An 18,040-nucleotide genomic window follows, 5' to 3' on the forward strand; every position below is an offset into this window, starting at 1 on the left:
GGCTGCCACAGAAACAGAGGCGGGGGGTGGTGGTGCAAGCATGCCTCCCATGAGCTCTTCCATTAAACACTAGCCGTTGTACTCATAGGCAGAAGGTCTTTGCATTTCTCCACTGTTCAGAAAGGGTTAGAGGGTGGGTGTCCAATCCTGGCATCCAGTGAAGTGTGTGTGTGTGTGTGTGTGTGTGTGTGTGTGTGTGTGTGTGTGTGTGTGTGTTAAAGAGGATTTTTTCAGTGTAGGAGCAGTTAAGCTAACGATAACAGAAACTGAACAGGAAGAGCATTTTATCATGTATTGTGGTTTTTTATGATATACTAGCTGACCCGGCCACGCGTTGCTGTGGTTCTTTCCTGTGATCCCCACCCCACCCTGTCCCGATCCATGATGTATCCTGCCCCTCCTCCCTCCACCCCGGCTCATCCCTGTGTTTCGGTAGGATACCCTTTCCTCTGTTGTCCCTGGGGAGTGTTGGCCCCTCCCCCATGTATGTCCATACCTTGGCCCCCACCCTTGGAGAATGAACTGTTAGGTTCTGGGTTTTATTTCCCAGCATGCACTTTTGTCTGAGCCTTGTGTTGTCCCTGGGGAGTGTTGGGCCCTACCCCCGGTATCTTCCTACATTGGCCCCCACCCTATTTACTTTTGTCTGAGCCCTCTGTTGTCTCCTCCCCCCTGTATCTCCATACATTGTCCCCTGCGCACGCATGGTGAGCATTTCTATATATTTAGATTAAGGAGGCCTAGTCTTTAGGCTGTAAAGTAGAGGTGAGGCCTTGGCTTGGGGTAGTATTTAAATGTGACCCGAGGCCTCCGCCCTGTATCTGCATTCCTTCGCCCTGGCCTGACTGTGTGGGTTGTCTCGTAATAGGCCCCCTTCAGATCCCCCTGAGCCTCAGAGTCCCCGTTTTACAGGATCTCATGGCGGAGGCAGGGTTTGTGGGTGTGACGCGTCCTTGTGGATAATCCCTGTGACTGCCCCCACGTGTCCCGATCCATGATCTATTCTGTTTGTGTCCCCCCCCCATGACCAGCATATCTCATGACGTTTTGAAGGATGATATTTATTTTTGTCTTGTGGTTTTTTTGGGGGGGGTTGGGGGGGTAGTGGTGTTAAATTGTAAAGTAAAAACCCCATGCCATGTCCCCAAGTGCGTTGTTGTGGGTTATCCCCCCCCCCGGGCCTAGCGGAGGCCTGGCAGCCTGACAGGAGCCTAGGGGTGATAATGGACGCCTTTGTGGCCTTCAGTTGCTTGGTTGATGATGATGTCATTTGGTTTGTGGGTGTGGCTTAGATTTCACAGGAAGGGAGGGGATGTACTGTGGGAGGAATTCCACTTGAGGGCGCTGTTTGACTTGGTGGAAAAGCATTTCTGTACCTGCGCAGGTGTGCAATTTCAGGAATGCTTGCCCCCAACAACGCTCTAGGAGTGGCCTGGATCGTTGTGTCCAAATTTCAGGACGATCGGTCAAGCGGTTACGGAGAAAAGTGGAACCCCGGATTTCACGATTTTTACATTTATATATATATAGATTTAATGAGACTGCTGGCACCATAAGAGGTGCTGCTGGGCACGTTAGTGCCAATGGGCACCGCATTGGTGATTCCTGCAGCAAGGTAATTGAAACTCTCTCCAGTACCTCCAACTGCAATATTTGCAATATTTCTCCACGTTCATTCTGTGTCCACTTTCTTTTCTCGGTACTCCCCCCACTTATTTGAATTGCTAAAAAATAACACTTTACCTAAAACATTGGCCTGCCTCTGTTAAATTGAAGTAGCCAGGCCTTACATATTTGCCTGGTCAACAAAGCAATTATTTCTGCTCATTGCTCTGCAGCTTTCCAAGCTGAAACCAGTGACCCCAGGATCCCTGAAAGAGATAGTACCCTCTGGGTCAAAATACAGGCATAGCAAACTATTGCCCCAGTGTGGCTCTGACAGATGATAAGCTAAAGAAGGTCTATGGCAGATACAACTATGACAGTAACGAAACAATATGAGTAAAGCTTATTATCTTCATTAATTTTCACTCAATTTCCACCATACTGGGAAGATATTAGTTTGCTAATATTGTCTGTCTGATTTAGGAGGAAATTCATCCCCTGAGCAAAACAAACAAAACTAAAAACAAACAAAGCCCCCCATTGATACCATGCTACCATCACATTTTCAAGTGATAAAAAGTTAATACTGTGTTAATGCAGTTTTTAAATGCTTTATAATTGCTATCCTAGTGCAAATTATTTGTTTTTTATTATTGCTGTTTACTAAAGCTCATTGGCCTGTCAATTGGGATCTTGGAAAGCAGTCTCCTGGGAACTGTCAGTGACATCAGATTACTTGTAATAAGCACCGCATAGAAATTAAAATACATTTCTAATACATTCAGTTTCAAGTATCCTCCTCCTCCTCAACTTACATGGATCTCTAAGAGGCAAATGCAGTAAGGTTAATATAAACTCTAAGCTCCAAGCTTGTAATGTTAATTCCTTGAATAACATTAAAACTAGAAATTGTGAAATTCTCACTGGTATATTTGCAATTAGCTCAGTATTTACAAGTTTTCTTCTGACTGGTAAGGAGGACACAATAGGCAAGTAGTGGAAATCAACTGTTTCTTTATTCATATACAATGTATATCTCCATCTCTGTTCCATTTTCTTTCCTCAGCTTTCCTGTTTCTCCATTCCATTCTCCATTCTACCATGGTATACAAGTTAGAGCGGAGTGGAACTGCTGGTAGGCCTCGGCACCGTGCGGGGATGCTGCCACCCCCGTGACAGCTGCACCCCGGTGCGGCGCTGGGAATGTTTGCCGGCGGCTCCACCGTGTAGCGGGGCCTCTCCGCGATGGCGGTCATGCTGCGGAAGCGGCGGCCGTCAGTGGAGGTGGGGAAGAGGCACTGCCCTCCCCCCCAGAGTGGAGCCTGGGGCATCCCGCTCCTATCGCCCCTCCCTTGCTACGCTCCTGACTGGAAGCCAGCATCGCTTCTGGAACTTTGTCTTGTCCTTCTTCATCTGTGTTATCAGGGCCCTCAGCTTTCTGCTCCAAAATAAAGGCAAGCAGCCTCTTAATCTGCTCTTTGCTGGTCCTTAGTGAGGTGTTCCATTTCTTTAAATTCTTGAGGATAACTGATCCCTCAGGATGTCTACGTTTTGTAAATGATACAAAATCCTAGAAAGGCTTTTACTGATTTATAGGGTACATTCAAATGAGATGGAATAATTTCAAATCAAATCAATCTAAGATTCAAAATAATTCATGAATTACAATTGCTTTTTATGTTCTACATGCTATTTATATTAGTTTTGTTTGTCTTAAATGTGTTTATGAAGTGCCGCATCAGAAGATTTGTATACTTGGGTGAGCGCCAGACTGACAGGAAGACTAGCATGGACTTTATTCCCTCAAGTTCAAAAGGTGATATTCATGACACTGAATGTGCAGCAGCCCTACAAGCAAATAATGTATCTGGTTAGAAAACTTACCATGCTACCTTGGCAGAAATGCCCCCATGTGCCTATCTGTTTACTTGCTCCTCCTAATTGCCTCCACTCCTGTTCATTCTTGACTAACAAAAAATAGTCATACTTAATGATATCCTGCCTTTCCTCCTGAAGGAGACCAGGGCAACTAGTAACAATCTTACAGATAAATCCCTGTGGCTTCTTCAGCTTCTGACACCTCGGCCTCCCCCTCTGCCCCCTCTTCTCCCACTGACCACACATTGTCATCCCACCTCCAATTCCCTGGCTCTGACACTTCTTCCCCTGGGGAGTCTTTTGGGGTTCACCAGGTGGCACCTCCCATCACTCCTCCACATCCAGCCAGTCCATGACATAACCTAAATCCAACTCCGTTGTTTGTTGTTGTTTAGCCGTTTAGTCGTGTGTGACTCTTTGTGAACCCCATGGGACCAGAGCATGCCAGGCACTCCTAGATGCTGTCTAAGTTTATCATTGCTTTGAGGTACTGAGATACTGTGTGTGTGTGGTGTGTGTGTGTGTGTGTGTGTGTGTGTGTTTACAGTATCACCAATTCTCCATATGACTCAGATATTTTTCTGCATTCTTCAGATCACCTTCTTCTTCTGTATACAGTCAGGTTTAGTTCTTCTTTGTATGCACACATGCCCCTGCATTTACTCATCTTTATACACCCTTTAATATGGGCAAGCTTTGTTTCATTCAGATCTTTTTACCCTTTCCCCCCAAATTATTCTTCCCTTCTTTTGAAGGGAGAATAACAGGCATGCAAAAAAATAGAACCCGAGGCCATGTTTACACACTTACTTCTGTCAAATAAAATGTGGAACATGCCTTTGTTTACAGTTCTGTTCTCACTGAGAGAACAGTTAAGCAAAGAAGGAAGAATGCAGGCTCCTCTTTCATGAGAAATTCACACAGTATTCTTGTTGTGATTATCAGTGCTTTTGAGGGGCTGGTACTAATATATTGAGGGTGCTGCTATTCATATATTGATAAAAGTGTCCTTGGTGCCAGCACAAAATGGCTGCCATGAACAGTGGCGGAGGAACCATCTCTGGCACCTGGGGCGGGATGCTGAGGGGCGGAGCGAACTGTTCGGTGGCGCACGCGTGACATCCATACGGACTGTGCACGTGCAGCAGCCAATATGGTTGCCGTGTGAGAGGCAGCCCATACAGACGCCCACACAAAACGGTGCAAGAGAGCGGCAGCCCGTATGGACGCCACACTTGCAGTGCCCATACTAACTGTGTTTGCGCCCTTGGCCACTCTACAGCTGGGGGGGGTAGCGGGCCATCTTGTCACACACACCCAGACTGGTACCCAGGATGGACTGGTACCCTGGAAGGGTGCTTCCAGCCCCCCATCATACGCCCCTGGCCATGAAGAGCAGAGAGAGAGACTGAGGCATAGAGTTGCCACTACAATGAGTACTGTCACATCACATATAAATCCCCGAAGATGACAATTACCATCAAAATGGTTTAATTATTGATACATTTAAAAGTTTTCAACTTGACTGAAAGCTGGCTTGAAAGCCAAGCTGAGGCACACATTAGATTAGCCTGGGGTAACCAATGTGATGCCTCCAGATGTTGCTGGACTACAAACCCCATCATCCATGAGCATTGGCTTTGTTGGTTGGGGCTGATGGGAGCTGGAGCCTATGAACATTTGGGAACAAGTCACCAATGAAGCAAACCTAATTCTCAGCCACGATCAGAGGGGCTGAATGAAGCAGTGGAGTCACTGCTGCGTCTGAAGTATGGCCGCTTGTGCTATGGAGAATGGTGTCTCTTCTATAAGAGCAGTTCACAAGAATATCTGTAGAATGCCTTCATAGAAACCCACTTACCTACCTGATGACTGTTCAGCGTCCTAGTCAGGTGACAAGGCAGGGAGACGGGCACTGTTTTCTGTTTCACCTCAGGCAGAAATATGTTTTGGGCCAGTCCCTAGTCCCAGTTCCGTAGACCCGAGCCAAAAAGGTTCAACAGAGAACTTTCAGCTCAATTCTAGCAAAACAAATCCACTTATTGTTAGCAGGAAACACCATCTTTAATATATTGCTTTTCAGTCCCAATTAGACTATCGCATTGCAACTGAGTATCCTAAAATATGAACAAGTATGCCTTAACCCATCACTCTGTCCATTAAAACTGCTTTCACTGATCACATCCATCAGTTAATCAACTCAACCCTTAGTTAGTGATTCTACTAATTAAGCAGATTAAGCTTGCAGCCCTAGTCAAAACAGATAAATAAATACAATACAAAATATAAAATCAGCGCAGAGGCTCAATGTAAATATCTGTTGTTTCATTGAAGTCAAGGCTCATAAAATTGTAAAAACATCTGCTGCTAGAAAAGAAAGCAAAATGCTGCATAAATTAGGGGAAAGAAGCTAAAGGGAGAGCATCATTAGTGTTGTGTCTCTGCAGTACGATGCTTCCTGCTCCATTTAGCACAATAGAAACCAGGATCAAAACAGCCTAAAAGGGAATTTTGGACTCCAAGGTGCAGTTTTTGTCTTCACTTACTTAGTCATATCTCTTATTTAAAATATTGGGCAGAAAACCTCTGAAACAAGGGGCAGAACTGAGCCAGTAGTTTACAATGCACAAGACAAATGTCAAAATCTGGAAGCATCATGGAATGCAAGTTGAAAAAAACTTGCAACAAAAGAGCAGATTATAAAGCAACATCATATGTCTACAGGGTTGTCTTTACTTGGGGGTGTGGGACACACAGGGCTGAATTCTGGGGGGCACCAGGCACCCACTGCTGAAGCCGCCTAAGCTCTTAAGTATCTACCTCAGGGATATCCAACTGGTTCACCATGGGTGAATGCTGTTGATCACGGTCTATCAGTGGGCCATTTCCGTTCTCTTTTGCGGAAGAGCTGCAGAATCGATCTATCCACTGTCACTCCCTAGTGGTGTCTTTCATTTTCGCATGCTCTCCGAAATGGAAGACGGAGTTACCGCTGCCACTTTTATTTTTTTCACGTTAGCGGTTTTCACTGTTCCCCTCCTTAAAAGTTCTACAACTTAGACTTTCGCCCCTAGAAAAAGCTCATCAACTTTGACCTGACACCCAAGGGGGTGCTGGGTGGATCTTTGTACCCTGGCGGCACATATGCTAAAGACAGCCCTGTATGTCTACATAAAATTCTGAAATTGCGGCAGTAACCAAATAAGAACTCTTTTAGTGTTTAAAACACCCATTCATTTTGAGTGAAGGGTCAGGAAAGTTCTTGAAAATGTATAACCTAAAATCAGAGCACAATTCTTGAAGCACAAGTGCATGCCCCAGCCAGATTCTAGCTTTTTAATCAGGTGGTGGTGGGGGAATCATTTCCCAGGGGCCTTGTTGTCTCGCCCCACCTTCAGTGCATGTGCTTTACATGCCACCCACCGGCCACACATCACATTCCTTGTGGAGGAATCCTGTTGCCTGACCCTAAGTTGAAAGAAAATTCTCTCTCTCTCTCTCTTATTACGTGTGCTTCTTTTCCAAATAATATAAGGCACTCTCTATAATCAATGCTTAATAGTGTACAATTTGTTTATACAAAATATATAAAAACAAAACAATTATAATCACTTTCCTTAATGCCAATCAGTTGCAAAGTCATTGGCAGTATGTGGGAAGGTAGTAAAATAATTAATGTGGCTCTAGAAAGCTATGTGGGTGGATCCTCAAATATTTGACAGGTTCTCAAGCTGTGATCAGAAAGCCTGCAACTTGATTGGCAGAGATATATTACAGGCAAATTAGTCATAGATGTGAACTGTTTAAAGGATAATTAGAAGTACTATTTGAGCAAGAATGTTACTTATCTATTAAAGTCTGGAGATGTTTGAAGACCCATCACATTCATAGACTCATCTATTACCCCTCATGGAAGTCGTTTGAAAAAAAATTATTTTATCTCCTTTTTAATGTTGTGTAGGCATGTAGACTTGATTCCAATTATGATTTGGACTTACTGGTGACAGCATATACTGTAGGTCACTTGATATTAATTATGTGTCTTGTATGTATTTGTTTTATAAAGAAATAAAAGATGAAAATTTAATAAAAGTCCTCTTAATCCTGGTTATGTAGAATTTAAAATGGCTCTTCCCACTACAATCTTCCAAGCACAGACCATGGCATGCTTTTTTAACTTTTGGAAATGGGGAGGGGGGGTAAATTAATGTTACATTATATCCTTTACATTTCTTCATTTATTCCGGAATAAGTAATCATGTAAACATTAAAATTGTGGCTGATTCTTTAATATCTATGAAGATCTCCAAAGAAATGCAATGACTTGCAGATAACTTAAAGTAATCAGCAAAGATAAGTGATCCTTGTAAGGAACTACAGTGGTACCTCAATTTACAAACTTAATTCGTTCTGGAGGTCCGTTCTTAACCCGAAACCGTTCTTAACCTGAGGCACGCTTTTGTTAATGGGACCTCCCACTGCCGCCACGCCACTGGTGCGTGACTTCTGCTCGCATCCCGGGGCAAAGTTCGCTACCCGGAACACCTACTTCCGGGTTAGCGGAGCTCGTAACCAGAAGCATTCGTAAGGAGGACGGTACGTAACCCGAGGTTCCACTGTAGTGAATTCTTAATGATGAAAAATTTGGTTCTGCAACAAAATTGGTCTTCTGGCTCCTTTCATCTTGAAGTGGTAGTATATTCATACCTTCATCAAAATGCTGGTCGAGTTTCTGCTTGTTTTAAACTAACATTTAGAATTATTCGTGGATTGTGTTCTCTATCACATAGCTGACAAAATTCAGGGAATAATAGAGGATATTTAAAAGTAACTGTTTCCTGTAGGTTCTTTTGTCCTGTATTTCCTAACTCCAGTAAGGTAGACGAGATACAGAGTAGGTGTGTGAGGGTCTCCTGCTCATTCCCATATTATCAGGAGGTCTGCAATGTACAGTATATAATTTGGGCCTCTTACTGTTGTGGTAACTATCCTTTGGAATTCCCTCCTGCTAAATATTAGGTGCCATCTCTGTTGGCTTTTCGGTACCTACTAAAGACCTCTCTCTTCCAAAAAGCCTTAAGTAGAGATACTTTCCAGCCTGCATCTGTATGGAAATGTTTTTAGATGTTTTCATTGTTTTATTGTTTGTGTCTTTTCTCACCTCAGAAGTGGTAGGCTCTCCTTCATTGGAAGTTTTTCAGCAGTAGATAGATGGCAATTTGCCAGTCATTCTTTACCTGTGGTTCCTGCATTGCAGGGGGTTAAGTGAGATGATCCTTTGGGTCCACTCCAACTCTACAGTTCCATGATTCTATAACTTAGACTCCTTTAGGAGGATTACCGTATTTTTCACTCCATAAAACACACCTGACCATAATACACACTTAGTTTTCAGAGGAGGAAAGGGGGAAATCCCTGGTTTTGGGGGGATCAGCTCACAGTTGTGCAGCTTCTTTTGCAAAGAGGAAAGGCACCATTTTTTAAAGGATCGTCTCAGAGTTGTTGTGTTTACTTTGCAAAGGGAAAAAATCCTGTTCAACTCACAGTTCTGCAGCTTCTGATAATCTAATCAGCCAGATAATCCAATCAGCCAGTCACATGTTGCTGGGGAAACAAACAGCCTCCCTCTGCAGAACATTCAACAATGGAGGCCTGGCCAAGGGGGCGAGGCCAGGAAGGGAGCTAGCGTCCCTTATCTCCCTCCCTGATCTCTTGCAATCAGCTGCTGAGCGGCTTCTTTTCAACACCCTCTTTCCCTCTTGTTAGCCTGTTTTTTTTCTAAAAAAGAAGAAGAAGCAGGATCTGCTTTTTGCCCCTGGGCAATTCGGCTCCAGGGACCACACATTCGCTCCATAAGATGCACAGACATTCCCCCTTACTTTTTAGGAGGGAAAAAGTGTGTCTTATGGAGCAAAAAAAAATGGTAATGGACAGGCCCGGCTCTAGGTGTAGTCCCAGTGGTTAGCGGCGTTTGTAACCTGAGGCATTTGTAACTTGAGGTACCACTGTATTTCCAGCTGGGAAACCACACTAGTGCTACAGTGCGTCTTTGCAATAAGTACTCCTCTTAAATGAGAGAGTAAGCACACACCTCCACCCTAGTGTTGCACTATGTTTTGCCAACTACAAAATGAGACGTGGTGACCTTCCATGGCCAAAGAATTGATGCTTTTGAATTATGGTGCTGGTAGAGACTCTTGAGAGTCCCGTGGACTGCAAGAAGATCAAACCTATCCATTCTGAAGGAAATCAGCCCTGAGTGCTCACTGGAAGGACAGATCGTGAAGCTGAGGCTCCAATACTTTGGCCACCTCATGAGAAGAGAAGACTCCCTGGAAAAGACCCTGATGTTGGGACTACAGAGGACAAGATGATTGGACAGTGTTCTCGGAGCTATGAACATGAGTTTGAGCAAACTGCAGGAGGGAGTGGAAGACAGGAGTGCCTGGCGTGCTCTAGTCCATGGGGTCATGAAGAGTCAGACACGACTAAATGACAAAACAAAAACAAGGAGGATTAACGGGATATAAATGTAATAAACAAAAGAAAGAAAGAAAAGAATAAAAGAAAAGAAAAGAACCACATATCCATTTATCCCATTTTTCTCGCACACACAGATGTACACACTACTCCAGGAATCCTCCAACCATTCTTTGTAACCCAAAGCACATACCGTAATTCATTCAGAGTCAGCATCATAGCAGAGGACGAAAGGATTACATTTTGTATCCATCTCTGCTTCTATTCCAATAATTGTCACCGCCTTCACTAAAGCTATTTGCATCTAAAAAGAAGAAGAAGAAACTCACAAGAACTTAAATGCAAAGCGTCATTGAATACCACATATACTTTGGCACTAGGTTACAAAAACATATTTTGGAGAATTACCATGTTTCTCCTATTTTAAGACACGTGTTATATTTATTTTACTCAAGAAAATACCGCATATGGCTTATTTTCAAGGGGTGTCTTAAAATACACTGGGGAAAGACTGGGGGAAGAAGGCGAAAGGCTGTAGCAGGTAAACAGGGCTGGTGAAGAAATCTCAGCCTTTTACCAGGGGACGCTGTGGCTTTAAACCACTCCAAGAAGTGATCCTCCCCACTCCCCGCCCTGCTTGAACAAACGTCCCCTCCCTGCTCTGTTGCCTCGCTCACCCGGGCTCCGGTGTCTGATTAAATGAGAAGGAAGTGTGGGAGTGAAGCTCTCCCTTTAAGAGGCAGCCTGCAAAGGCAATTTCAACAATTCGTCATTGCAGGCTGCCTTTGAAAGGGAGAGCTTCGCAGCCTCCACTCCCAAACTCCCTTCTCGTTTAATCAGACATCGGAGTGCAGGTGGGGGGGGGAGGGAGGAAAAGAGGATCTCTGAAAAGGGGAGGGGGAGGAAGAAAGAAGGACGGGGCGAGGGAGGTTCGCGAAGGTGAGAAAGCGAGCGAGGCAACAGAGCAGGAAGCGGAAATTACAATGGCAACATTACATTCAACATTGCAGGATGGCATTCCACAGCTCTCGCTCTTCCCCTCTTGTTCACATCGGCAGACGGGATGCCGCTGCCGCAGCCAAACACCCATTCAAATCGGAGAGGGAGGAGGGGGAACCTTGAGAATCTGGGACCTTTCTCCCACCCCCTGACCAGCAAGGGAGGGCTTGTTTTCTCCTCCTCTCTCTCTCTCTCTCTCTCTCTCTCTCTCTCTCTCTCTCTCTCTCTCTCTCTCTCTCTCTCACACACACACACACACACACACACATTCACTCACTCACTCACTCTGCCGTCCGCCTCTCCAAACCAACTCTTCAACCCAGAAATCAAGGGGACGGAGGAAGCCAGCGAGATCCTCGGACTCGCTGCTGCTGGCTCCTGGAGGCAGCCTGCCGGGTCAGCGCGCAGCAGCGCCACGCAGAGCTCCCCAAGCCTCCTGGAGCCAGCAGCAGCAACAGGGCAGGAGGCTTGGGGCGCTCCGCGCAGCGCTGCTGGGCACCGACCCGGCAGGCCGCCTCCTCCTCCTGCCGCGGCCGTCGTGCTTGGTCCCGCTGGCTGGCTGGGGCGCTTGGTGGTCTAGCCCCGCGCAGCTCATGGGTGTGGCTTATTTTCGGGGTATGTCTTATATTTTTTTGCCTCTAGAAAATCGTGCCCTGGCTTATTTTATAGGCACGTCTTAAAATGGGAGAAACACGGTAGGTACCAGCCTTAAACTTTGGGCAAGTCTTGGTCTTGCTTAAGGTGCTGCAATGATTTTGAACAAGTATAGTGAAGAGGATCCCTGCTTCCAAACTGAAATCATACTTTTTTATTCTTCTTATTCTCTTAAATAAAAGAGGCAATATAGACCAGAAAATGGTCTCCAAGGGAACCTAGAGATTAAATGCAGTCCAAAAGCTTCCTAGAGGTAAACTTCAGGTGATTTACCTCAAAGCCACAAAAGCAGCAGAGCTGAAGCATTCCCTCATTAGCGGTCCTATTATATTTGTGATGGTGAACATCAGAACTGAAACATGTTGACTAAGAACCATGTTAGCTTCCTGCTTCACTGATTTTTAATATTGAAAGTGCCAGTTTAAAATAATTTTGGGGGTAAAATACATAAGAGTCTGAAGTGATAGTAACTGGCTGAAGCCAATCTTCCAAGAAAAAATATTTCAATATTTCATTTTCAGAGGGACTCATATAATCAATTATAAAATCAGGGAATCAGGGAATTTTTGAAGAAAAGGGAATTATTGCATCTTAGTTTGAAAGAGGCCAAGATGGCTGGAAATCTGCACTAGCTAGTCTTTCCTGGGGATTGCTGTCTTTGTGTCAATTGCCAAAATAATGAAATCCACATAACCCTCATTTTATTTTTCAAAGATAGTTTGCCTGAATACATGGCACATTAATTTCTTGGGTTTTTTTTTATACGCAAAGGGTTTTTTTTTTTTAACAGTTCTTAATGTTTGTGGTTTCTTCAGTGCAGGGGCAGCCATTGTGTTGCCCTCTAGAGGTTATTACAACTCCCATCAGCTCCATCACCTTGCATAAAATCCTGCTGACAGAGTAAATAAAATAAAATAAAATAACTAGGTACAGACTGTGGTATTACTATGATGCAGAATAATAGGCTTCTGTAAGTTTCCATAAGGCATAATCATAAATATCATCGTTTCCAATAGCCATGAACACGCCAGCACCTTCACAACAGACATTAAAATATAATAATCTATTAAACATTAAAAACTTCCCTAAACAGGGCTGCTTTCAGATGTCTCCTAAAAGCCTGGTAGTTGTTTATCTCTTTGACATCTGGTGGGAGGGCATTCCACAGGGCAAGCCTTTCCTTCCCCCACCTCAAAAATACTGAAATCTCTGTCCGCCTTTCCATTCTTAGCTCCTTCTATTTTCTGGCCAGGGAAAGAGAGAAGCAGCAACCTACTTAGGATCCTCATTTGCACGGTCTTATGAACTGCTCAGCAACATTACACACAACAGGGAGGGTCTGCTCTGTAGCCAAACCTCTTAGGTCCCTGCCCAGATTCTTTGCATTGCTGCACTGCCTTTCATTGCTAGTTTCGTTTGGGAACTGAAGTGTCACTGAGTCACTGTCACCTGTGTGTGTATTGTGGGCATCTTTTCTCTGGCTCCAGCTTTGAGAGAGATACAGATATATCTGATCCTGCCCCTTGCCTCTCTATTTAGCTTCAAATGAACCAGACTAGATTCCTAGATAGGAAGGGGATTTGGAAAATGGAGAAGGGTTCTCCTTCCTGCCTGGCTTGTCATGTGGACAGGAAAAAGACACTGATTTCTCCCATGTGCAGAATTGGTGGTGCCTTCTGAAATCTGATGAGTCTCCCTATTTTGTGCATTCGGGTGAAGCAGAGTCCCAGGGCAGCTGGGTGAAGGGGGTGCCTGGGTGGGGGGTGTTTGTGCAGCTGAGCCATCCAGGATTCACCACTGGGGCGCTGTAGTTGCTTACACATTCCTAACTTGCTCAGAAGTTTGAAACACCAAAAAGGGGAAGTTCATGGTTCCCCGAACTCAAAAGTTTATATGTCACAGTCTCCTATATAAACATTGGGGTACCTCATATCATATACCTGCACAATTACAATAATAATGGTTGTTCTAAGTTACCATGCTTCCAAAATACGCATAAAAATGTTGTGACATCATATAGTCTCTCTCTCTCTCTCTCTCTCTCTCTCTCACACACACACACACACACACACACACACACACACACACACACACTTGTACTTATTGATCTGGGGTTTTATTTCCCCCCCCAGGCTTCCCTAAATGCTATACATAAATTCAAAGACTCCTGTGCTAAAAATACTGCAGTCCTGTGTGTTTCCTCTAATACCTTTTGTACTTGACCAGGAAGAAATTCTCAAGCAGTGATACTGATGTAGAATAGAATGTTCCTATTTTCATCTGAGAAATGTTGGAGGGTATGAAATATAAGCCTTTTTTATGTGATCTTTGGTCATGCTTGTTTGGGCTATTGGGAGTTGCACTTCAGCAATACCTTCAGGGCACTTTGTTGGCTACCCTTACTTTACTGCATGCACAAAATGGGCATGTTTTTCAAGTTCAACCAAAGCAGTTCCCCAACCCCACAGTCTCCCCTGAACTCTCCACTCCCCATCCAACAGAAGGAGGTGGTGGTGGCATAGGTGAAACACTTTCTCCTTTTTACTCCTCCCTTCTCTGACAAATTGCAAATTGCTTCATTATGCAGAGAAACGAATTTAAAGTTGGGAAAAAAAATAAGAAACTGAGAAAACTGAAAGAAGAAACCAAGAGAACTGAAATTAAATGATCCTTCCATCCCTCGTCCTGATCATTCAATTATGCATTTATTGGAAAGTAGGCACAATTGGCAATCATGTAATATGTGTAGTCCCTGACTTCTTGCAGAGGTCTTTACACACATACATTTGTATGCACATAGCCTCTGTTCTGACCTTCCTGTTAAATGGGATCATATTAAAATATAGTCCAGGTTGCGGGCGGAGTAATACCTTCATGCCAGGGTGACACCACTTTTACCCAGGCCTCTTGGCCAATCACTTTTGTGTGGGGTGATCATGGGGGGGGCATATAAAAGTGGCAGTGTGACGCGTGTCAGGCACCTGCTTCATGCTGCCGAACACCCGCCCTTTAATTTAGGTATCCTCTGGCCTTGCTTTGGACTTTGGTTGGTCGCCTGTCTTGGGACGGGGGACGGGTAGGAATTTTTCCATTTGGCAGCTTGGCAGTGACCACTTGGTTGTTGCTTACCCCTTAGCAATCGTCACAACTTTGTAAGGTTTGGCGGTTAGGCACTGGCTCATTGATTTGTTGGGGGGGGGAGGTCAGCCATCGCCTGCCCCTCCATTGACCAAGGGTATTCTGTTAAAGGAATCCGGGGCCTGGATCCTGTCCGAAGTCCACTTGAGGCGCTAGGGCCCTGCCAGGCCTCTGGGGACACCTAGGAAAGCTACAGGCGGTGTCAGAGGTTCTTGCGACTACTCTAGAGTAACGACGCTCCACATGTTTGTCTTTAAACAGTTTTTATTAGTGCAGTCTATTTACAGTGAGACAGGTATGTAAAACATGTCTGCTCATTCCGATGCAGAATCCAGCACTGCCCCCCCCCCTCACATGATCTTCTCCAACATAGAAGTCTCGGGACAGTGAATCTCCTCCCTTTCTTTCTCCTGCGTAATTCCGGAACCGGAGGAAAGGGTCTACGCTCCATGCTTTCCTTTTCCCCCTTCCCCCCTCTCTTTCCTCCCTCCTGTGTAGCCGGGGCTCTCCCATGCTGCTGGAGCCCTGGCCCTCTCTCTCCACTTCCTGACTAGCCTTCTCAGAGCCCTCGTTTCCATCACTGCTTGGGGAGGAGCTACTTCTGATGCAAGGGGGAGGTTCTCTGTACTTTCTTCCCCTTACAGGCGGGTTCCCCCGATGTGGCTTCCTCTTTGGGTGGTTTGCCCTTACTGACTTCCTGCAAAGCGGGCAGGAGTCTGATATAGTCCTTTGCCAATGCCTAAGCCAATGCCGCTCACATTTGCTGTAATCAATAAAGTTGTGGCCTAAATTTTTGCCCATTAACCTTAAACCAAAATTCTGTGTCAGTGTGAATTTTTATTCTAACGGGGGCTGGCTTGGGGGCCTTGACATGCAATGCATTGAGGTCAGCACAGGGCAGGACCCATTAAATGGAGTGAGGGGACTGCTATTGTGATTCTATTATTATTATTATTATTATTATTATTATTATTATTATTATTATTTGTGGGATTTTTTATGCTACATAAATTATGTTCTCAATGTTATATACCACCCTGGAAACTTTGAATGGGGGGGGGGGCAGTATATAAATTGAAGAAATCATCATCATCATCTTCATCTTCCATAGATTCATAACCATGGGCACAGAATAAGAAGTGAGTAATGAAGGGGCTGCAAGGGGAATGCAGGTTGTACTGTTCTCTCACTGAAAAAGCAAATACAATTTCTGACAAATAAGTAAATATTAAGAAAATGATGTTTGTTGGTGGAAAAGAAAAGAAAATTCTGAACCAACCCAGATTAGAGGGAGGCTGGGACATTAGGGGAAGAAAAGACAATGCAAAATGAGCAAAGTTGAAGAGAGAAATTCTTTCAGAGAAGAATAAATGGAATTACAAAATAAAATTTTAGCAATGGGCTCCTGAACAAAAGTGATCATCTCCACGGGATCTGAACTATAAAGACTAGAAGAAAGGATACTTCTCTTTAAAAAGAACAGGAGCTGAAATACCTCACTCTTGAATTCTCAATATACAATGAACACATAAATACACACATCTTGAAAGAGACATACGCAATTCAAATGTGTATATTTTCTCCATCCTACTATCCAAGACACTGTCATTTGTAAATGCAAGTGAGAGGTACCAAATAGAATATGTAATAGAAACCTGGCGGGATTATCTCCTAGTGATTTCAGCTCCTATTGTTGAAAGGTATAGAAAATGAATAGAAAACAGGGGGTAAGCATTATGCCAACTTAAAGAAAAACCCTAGCTGGAAAATCTTAAGTGTCCAAAAGGGAACATTAAAACCCCCACTGACAAGAACCGTAATATAATGCATTAAAAGTATATCAGAATTTAGGAAGTAGACAAACACAAAGGTTCCAATAGAACACTAAGCTCACCATTTTCTTAAAGAATCTACAAAAGAAGAATCCAATAATTCCGAGGCAGCCCCCTCCTCTCTGAAACATATCTCATCTAGTAAAACTGCCATAGAAGATATGGTTACAGAGCTTCTGATCTTCAAATGTGACAGCATTGACAGTGATAAAAAAGAACCACAGAATGGTGATGTTCCCACAGCGCCCATGACAACAGAGCTGTCAGAGATGGAGCAGGACCGAATGGAGGAAAAGAGTAAAAGAGATATAGAAAAACATTCCCATGATAGACATTTCTATAGCACAGCAAATTGCTAAGCCTGACAGTGGTCACTGCTATGTTTCACCTCCGAGCTGCTGCAGCCTACCGGAGAACAGTCCAAAGAAGATTGCAATTTGGATAAGCCACAGCAGATTCAGCACTGGACTCAGACGATCAGATGTCAGAAATAACAGTTTTGTAATGCTCTAAAGAGTTTAAAGTAACTTTTGAATTTATTTTTCTACCTTCCGACGCTGAAGTGGCTTAAGAGGAATGAATACTCCATGGAACCTCCACCTATATCTATCTAGAGGGAAGGCTTTTCAATGAAGTTTGTCCTCCCCTTCAGCAAATTTACTTATAACCTCCATGGGGAACCTGTGATGTTCCAAATGTTGCTGGACTCCAGCTCCCATCATACTTAACCATTTGTCAGGATAGGAGTTGAGTCCATAATTATCTGGAGGAATGGAGGTTATCCACCCCTGCCATATAATCACTTTTTCTTATCAGTGTATCCCAATATATAGAACATATAGAAAAATCTGCTGAATCAGGCCAATGGCCCATCTAGTTCAGCATTCATTTCTCGCAGTGGCCACCCAGATATATAACAGCACTCTCCCAACTCGTGACTCCCAGAAAGTGGTAGTCAGAAACTGTCTCTGACAGTGGAGGTAGAATATATTGACAAGCATTAATAGCCACTGATGGCCTTCTCATCCATGAATTTGGGCGACCCAAAGCATAGTTCAATTCACCAGTGGAGATTTTATATTTCCCTTTCACTGTTTTATCCCACAGTCACATGCGATAAATGGGGACTCCGTGGATTTGTATATAAGTGGGGGGGGGTTTGGGGGGTGACTTCATCTTGAAGGGAAGAAGTACAAATCCAGAGACCTTTTTTACATGCAGATGTGCCTTCTGCTCAGTCATGAGCCCCTTTTAGTTCCTGCTCATGATTTTTATACCACGTGTGAATAATCCCTCTTACAAAACATGATGGGAGATATATCAAATAATTCAATTATGTTAATGCAAATCTTTAATAGACCCCTCAACACTAATATTTTGCTCCTTTTGTTCCCTTTTGTACTTCCATCCAATTTAATAAATTATCCTTTCCCCCTGCATTTTTTAAATAATGA

The sequence above is a fragment of the Zootoca vivipara genome, chromosome 9, assembly GCF_963506605.1.
Source record: "Zootoca vivipara chromosome 9, rZooViv1.1, whole genome shotgun sequence".
Classification (NCBI taxonomy): domain Eukaryota; kingdom Metazoa; phylum Chordata; class Lepidosauria; order Squamata; family Lacertidae; genus Zootoca; species Zootoca vivipara.